Below are 7519 nucleotides of genomic sequence, written 5' to 3'. Positions count from 1 at the left end.
GTTAGTTTACGTAGTGTGTAAGCCTACGGACCGATGAACTCAGCAGTTTGGTCCCATAGAAATTTACACCCATATGAACATCTTTGAACATTACTACAATTTGTCAGATTTTTATCCTCATGTGGCGTAACAAATGATAGGTTTGTAAATTTTTGTGTGTTGTGACCTAAAGTACACACTGAAAAGCCACACCATTAGGATCAGTGTCCACCAACATACGAGGGTTGGAACTTTAATAGTGGCAACTATTTATTTAAGCTCGTACAAAATAGATACGTATTTGAAAGTTTTACTGACGTCAGAAGTATTCACCAGCATTGTGTATAACCCGTTGCCAGCGATGTGGAAGTCGTAGCATACTCTTAGCAGTGTCAGTTGTGTTGATATTTCGAGCGGCGCGGTCTGTTGCCCGACGAATTTGCAACAGTTCTGAAGCGAATGCCGTGAAGTGTTTCCTTCAGTTTAGAAATCTAACTCACCAGGGCTTAAGTCAGGGGAGTGCTGTAGGTGGGATAGAACTTACCAGTAACAGTTTGCACTGTACGTGCTTGAGCACTGTCCTGCAGAAAGTGTCATCACTTCTGTCCCTATGCTGTTCATTCTTGGAACACAACCTACGACCAGCTTAGCGCCGAAGAGTGTGTCAAACATAGACATCAATTTAAGGAAGAACATTCTGAGAATGTAAGTTTGCAGCACAGAGATGTATGGCAGTGAAACACTGACTACAGGAAAACCTGAACAGAAAAAAAACGAACGTTTGACATACGGTACTGCAGAAGAATGAAGAAAATAAGTGGACTACTAAGGTAAGGAATGAGGGAGTTCTTCAGAGAATCGGTGACGAAAGTAATATATGGAAGTCAATGACAAGAAGTAGGGACAGGGGGTATGACATCTGTTAAAAGATCAAGAAATAACTTCTTTGGCAGTAGAGGAAGACAGAGGTTGCAACACATCCAGCAAATGACTGAGGACGTGTGTTGCAAGTGATACTCTGAGATGAGGAGGTTGGCACAAAATTTGAAAATTTGTGGTAAGTTCCTATTGGACAAAACTGCTGAGGTCATCGGTCTCTAGGGTTACACACTAGTTAAACTGACTTACGCTAAGGATAATACACACACCCATGGCCGAGGGAGGATCCGAACCTCCGGCAGGGAGGGCAATGCAAACCGTGGCAAGGCGCCTCATACAGTGAGGCTACCACTCGTGGTCGGTTAGCACAGGAGAGGAATTCATGATACCCAGCATCATACCAGTCAGAAGATTGATAACAAAAAAGTTATCACCATTACTTGAATGCAAGAGGTATTACAGATGTATATCGTGTACCATATGCAACGGCATCTCTGGAAGACTTCGGCCAGTGCAAGTATTTATTGACAATGGATTTGAGAAGTTGCTGTCACCATTTGGAAGTGGTTCTCTAAAACTGTCCAAAGGCCACCTTTACTGTTTCTTGGGCCCATTGTCGATACTGTTGGATACAGTTTGATCTTAAAATGACCAGCTATCTTACAGAGGTTACTATAAGTGTGTATATTTTATCTCGACGACTTCACTGTATTTCCGACGGAAAAGCATGTGCAGCAGCTGTAGGATGCTACCAAGAGACTACCAACTGTATGACTAACACTATGTATAATCAGTATCACTTCTGAACAATACAATTGAAGTGAATAATTTAGGTCACGTGATTAGTCAGGAGGATGTCGATACTAATTTATATTTTATTTCGGCACTCCATGTTTCAGTGCCGCCACAGACATCAAAACAATATGAGTCATTTCTTGGGCTATATAATTATTATAGGAAATTCATTACGGGATTCGCTGAAATTTCTCCGCCATTGAATCGGTTGTTGAGAAAAAGACGTGAAATTACAGAGGTCCTCTGACGTGAAATCGCTTTTCAGAGCTTCTAACACGCATTAACGACGAATATGATAATAGTGTTCAAGATTTTAGTGATGGATTTATTTTAGTTCGTGATGCAAGTAATATTGTGATTCGATATGTTCTTAACCAAAATACTGATGTCAAAGAGCACTAAGTGATGTATGGATTTAGACTGGTAGTGGATGGGTGCCAGGAGGTGCCGTATTGAAACTCGACTGGGTTTTTCAAATTATTTATTCATTTCCACTACAGAGCTTCGTTCACCTCGTTCCGTGTCACAAGCCCCGCATTGCTGAGGAAGTACGCCCAGCGGCCTGTGCAAGGCAAAGCTGTGTAGTGCCGGCCTTGTTCGCCAGCTGTAGGGTTCCGACTACGTCAGGATGGCTGCGTCAGCAGCCAACTCAGCGGCCACCTTCCCCGTTGACTCTGCGCTGCTCCGCCAGGAGCCGTAGGCCGGCGCCGCTGCTTCTTCTTCCTCGGCTGGCGTAGCTGCGAACGTGGCGGCAACGACCGTCCATGCTATCCGGCGTCCTAATTTGCCGCCCGCGCCTCAGGATGTCTACGGCGTGTGTCGGGAGCCGAAGAGTGGCCCGCCATGGCTGGCTGTGGTCCCTGCGTCGGCCTCAGAGGGTGGAACCGACGACGCTCCATTGACTGGGATGCCGTTGCCCCATCTGTAGCTGCATGTAGCCCGGTGGTATGACACGCGCCGCTGTCCAGTTGAGCTGCCACACTTGAATGAATCTCGTTAGAAAACAACACCAATTTATACTCTGCTGCACGCCTCCGTTTCGCTAACGCATCGCTCCAAGTCATGTATGCCCCCACACCCCGGTTGCGCCAGTGGGCCAGTTCTTCCTGCAACTGTGGCCTTCACTCCACTTCGCAACCACTGGTAAGGTTAACTTACTGCAATCCGGCCCGCGTCTGGCTGTAACTTGTGGGCTCCGAAATATTGCACCAAATACAACTTCCCTGTCTTAAACTGTGGTGTCGCTACAGACTGCTGAATAAGGCTGAGCAGAATTATTCTGCTACAGGAAATGAGATGTTGGCTGTTGTCTATATTGTGACATATACCGTTGTTAACTTGTTCACATAATGTTCAGAGGAGTAAGAGATGGCACTGGGATATGGTGGTTGCTAGGACTGAAGAATGCAGTGAGCAGATTAACACAGTAGGCTCTGAAGTTGAGCGAATTTGAAATGAGTGATACACCCTGCTAAGCCCGCAGAACAGGACAGGTAGTTTAAATTGTGGGAAGGGGCCAAACTAAGAGGCTGCCAGTTAAACTCGAACATACAAATTTATTTATTTGACCAAACATTACAAGATCCAAGAAAATAAAAAAATCATATTTTGGAACTTAATAACCAGCTTAATAACACAAACAATCTCATGCCTTAAGGGCAAGACCTCCTTAATTTAAAATCGGCTGAATGTCAATAACTTAAAACTCAAGAAAATTATTTTTTTTTAAAAGGCCAAGGGCCTTACTTCAAATTGTTCTTTAAATTAGGCTAAAGGCTCAAACAATCTTACGCCTTAAGAGCTAAACAACCTTAATTTAAGAATCGGTTGGAATCCATACAAATAAGAGAAGACAGTATATCCAATGGCTCTCAGAGGCTTCCGAGGGTAGGCCTGGAATTCAAACACTAACGCTCGCTTAGGTGAGACAGGCAGTCGGCCCTACCATTTTCGATCCAACAACAACCCAACTGACAGTCAGTAAACGGACCCACCGATAACATAACTTCCACTCTACTTGACCAGCACCCAACAGGGATCTCAATGGAACAACGTAGAGGGTATTGGCGTCCACAACCAATTATTCATTGAGCTGTCAAACTACACACCAAGCTGGACAGCTAGAACACGATGAGGAAAATACACTGTCTGAGTTTACGTCAATGGCCAAGGTAGGTAACTGGAACGTTAACGACCACAAGGCAGAAGGTTCCACTGGTGCACCTCGACTCAAAATAACCAATTAGAGTTAAATTCCACTGCGGTTCGCAGGAGAGCTTCTGCAAAGTTTGGAAGGTAGGAGACGAGGTACTGGCAGAAGTAAAGCTGTGAGTACCGGCCGTGAGTCGTGCTTTGGTAGCTCTGATGGTAGAGCACTTGCCCGCGAAAGGCAAAGGTCCAGAGTTCGAGTCTCGGTCGGGCACACAGTTTTAATCTGCCAGGAAGTTTCATATCAGTGCACACTCCGCTGCAGAGTGAAAATCTCATTCTGGATTAGGTAGAAACATTGTCGAATATGGACAGTCTCTTGCAGGTGATCCTGACTGCCAACTACTCAGGTCAGAGCTGGAATTTGGAATATACGAAGGCTTGCTGTGCACAGCAATGAAAGACAAACCACATGTGTAGAACCTGTAGCATCTAGGGATGAAATATTGCAGCAGCACATGACTATGTTTCAGTAGATCATAGCAGATGAAGAGCGACTGCCTAAGGAATGGTTGAAAAGTCTTAATGGAAGATAAAGAAACAGGACGTGATACAATATGTCAAGACTTATACACCTTGATTACAAAATGCCATCCACAGTCACCAATGAACACCATTACATGGGTTACAAGAACCATCCATACATTTCTCAATTTTAGGTACTGATATTCTGGACCTATTTAATTGTACACATAAACGTAACGGTTACCGATTGAATAAGACAGATTATTTTTCTCCTTTTGTCACAATGGTTGCTATTATGGACCAACAAGTGAGTACAGTAACATATGCTCAGGACATTTATTTTATGTCTGATTTAACGAAATATCTATCAAGTTTATACAAATTTGAAAACTACAACCTAGTCCATTCAATCATGAACATGACGGCAGAACAGAATGTGTGCATCACGCTGTTTCAAAGATGCTGAGTCATTATGAGAACACCCATCTCCCATTCATCGTGTCAGGATACAACTCTAAAACAGATAAAGGAACTAGACTCACAAAGTATGAGATGGTGAACAACTCCCTCCGTTATTTGATTCAGTGAAACCTCTGTATGGAAGGAACGGTGATTCAGGAAAGAAATTCTCAAAAATATTACGTGATGATTGGCAGAGAGTGAAAAACTGAGTACAAAACCTCCAATCGTCAAGAGGAGCAGGACAACAAATGGTTCAAATGGCTCTGAGGACTATTGGACTTAACAGCTGAGTCCCCTAGAGCTTAGAAATACTTAAACCTAACTAACCTAAGGACGTGACACACATCCACGCCCGAGGCAGGATTCGAATCTGCGACCGTAGTGATCGCGAGGTTCCAGGCTGAAGCGCCTTGAACCGCTCGGCCACCAGGGCCAGCAGCGGGACAACATGTAGGTAAGTTCTCGCAGTACCGAAGTGACGAATCCCTATACAATCAAGGATAAGACAATAATATTCTTCACCTGCTACCACAGACAGTAGGTCATACTAACGATCACATGTCACTATCAAGTTGCAATTACCAATGAAAATACTGTTGTACACATGGGACGTATGAAGCATGTGCTAACAAGTGAATTTTTAACCTAATAAACAAAGTGGTACACTGTAGTCTCTGGATGAAACTAAAAAACTTACATTTGTGAAACTGACTGTAATATTAAGTGTATTACGTTACATTCAATAGAAGTGAATGCTTAGAGGAGTACGATCAAAGCCCTATCTGTTGCGATTGAGGTGATCGTCGAAAATGTGATATTGAGTTTTAAAACTTTTTCAAGACACTTTAAACTTGACTGAGGTCGCAAGCTGCACAATCTCTCACTGTTCGCTTCCATTCTAAAAGTCCGTCAACTGTAGTAGCAGCAGCAAAGTTACTGCTTCTAATCACTAAGGATGAATTCTGGTGTATTACCTTGCCCCGAGACCAAAGCATATGGTGCAAACGAGTGGATTCAGCACAGCTGGAGGAGGAGAAGACCCAGTCACCATTGGCCAAGGTGATGGTGTTTGGGGAGACTGCCTAAGTGCGATGCCAACAGATCATGCCTGTAGTTTGCAGTCGCCACAGAAACGTGTTAACAAAATCTCCTGAAGAGGCCACAGAAAGCTGTCGATACGAATCACAGCAGGAAGCAGTCCTAGGATGTGGTTTTGCTCTACGGAAACGCCCCGTCTATTTCTGCGCAGGATATAGTTTCACGTCCTGCTTCTCTAGGCTATTACATTTTGTGCGATTCAGTTCCCACCTCCCATTATCATGAATGACAGTAACTTCTTCCTCCTTCCTCCGTTGCAGAAATCAGTGTAGGCAGGCGTTCCCATAAAGACAACGAGGTTGTTTTCAAGTTTGAACGTTTCTTGAGAAGTCAAATCGAAAATTTGTAAAACTAAGGTGTCCGCCAAGTCGTACAGCGTTAGGAAAGTGTGTATCATTGACGGATGACTAATTAGAGGAGCACTAATCTCATCACCAAGTCATAAACGAGGCTAAACATATTCGGTGGGATACTTTAAACTTAACGTATTCGACACACTTCGTAAAGTGCTGTAACTATGCAAATCGTATATAAATTGCACCCAGGACCAACCTACTCGTGGAGACCCGTACCTAACAGTCTTCATACTGACAAATAAAACAACAAAAGGACCACAATAATCCCGAATTAATGCAACAAAAGATATCATTTATCCTGAAGTTTAACTGCCATTGTGTTTAATGTGGGCTAAGATGCTGTCTCATAAAGCTCCGGTGGCATTACAATGCTTTGGTTATATTTTTATGCCAGAAGTTTTAATGATACGGATTTTGGATTTGAATGTTTGATGTACGCAGCTAGGCTTTCTCTGGGTTTTCAGTTGAATGGTGGACTAAACAGCTGCGGAAATGAGAAGGAAACGGCCACAGGGCGAATGCCAGAATAAAGAGAAGTGACGGCTGCTACGATTCTAGGCCTAACAGCATCTGCAAGAAGTTTTAACGAAGCAAACCAATGTCTGTTCCGCTACGGACGTAGACCCATGTGACGGGAGAAAAAGAAGTTCTGTGAGACTGTTATCGCGTCCCTTATTTTCACTGGCAGTTCCTGCGCTACAGAACAAGACTATAATGTAACCGTTGTTTGACAAATGACAAAGGCAAGTTATGCCTTCATTTCTTGCGCTTACCTATGATTCTACACTTCCAAGTTGAGCGTATCTAAGTTCCAGAGCACTGATAACAAACGGAGCGACATTTCCGTCGGTTACACGATACACTTCTCGTCTTTTCTATCCTGATCAAGATAAGATAGAGAAAGGGGGTGAGGCTTTGACACAACTTTTAACACCATTATTAATATTGTAAATATTTTGCACTGATTAATTCTGTTCAGTGTCATATTTTCCACTGAGTAATGTCTTTGATCTAATGGAGTGGAAAGTTGTGTAAAATGTTTTCTCTTTGCTATTTAAATTCTTGTATTAATTTGAGGAAAATGATATTTAATTATGCGGTTTTTGTGTTGACATGTTAATGTACTTAAATATAAAGATTTTTTAAAAGGTGTTTATTTACATATAAGTACTAGCTGGTTCATACCTAGGGACTTGCCTTGTATAAAATGAAAAGCAATAGTACTTCCCATCTGCAACGGAAGTGAGTTGGCGCGCTAGGAAATGGTGAATGTGGCG

The sequence above is a fragment of the Schistocerca cancellata genome, chromosome 8, assembly GCF_023864275.1.
Source record: "Schistocerca cancellata isolate TAMUIC-IGC-003103 chromosome 8, iqSchCanc2.1, whole genome shotgun sequence".
NCBI lineage: Eukaryota > Metazoa > Arthropoda > Insecta > Orthoptera > Acrididae > Schistocerca > Schistocerca cancellata.
Note: the sequence above shows the minus strand (reverse complement) of the source record.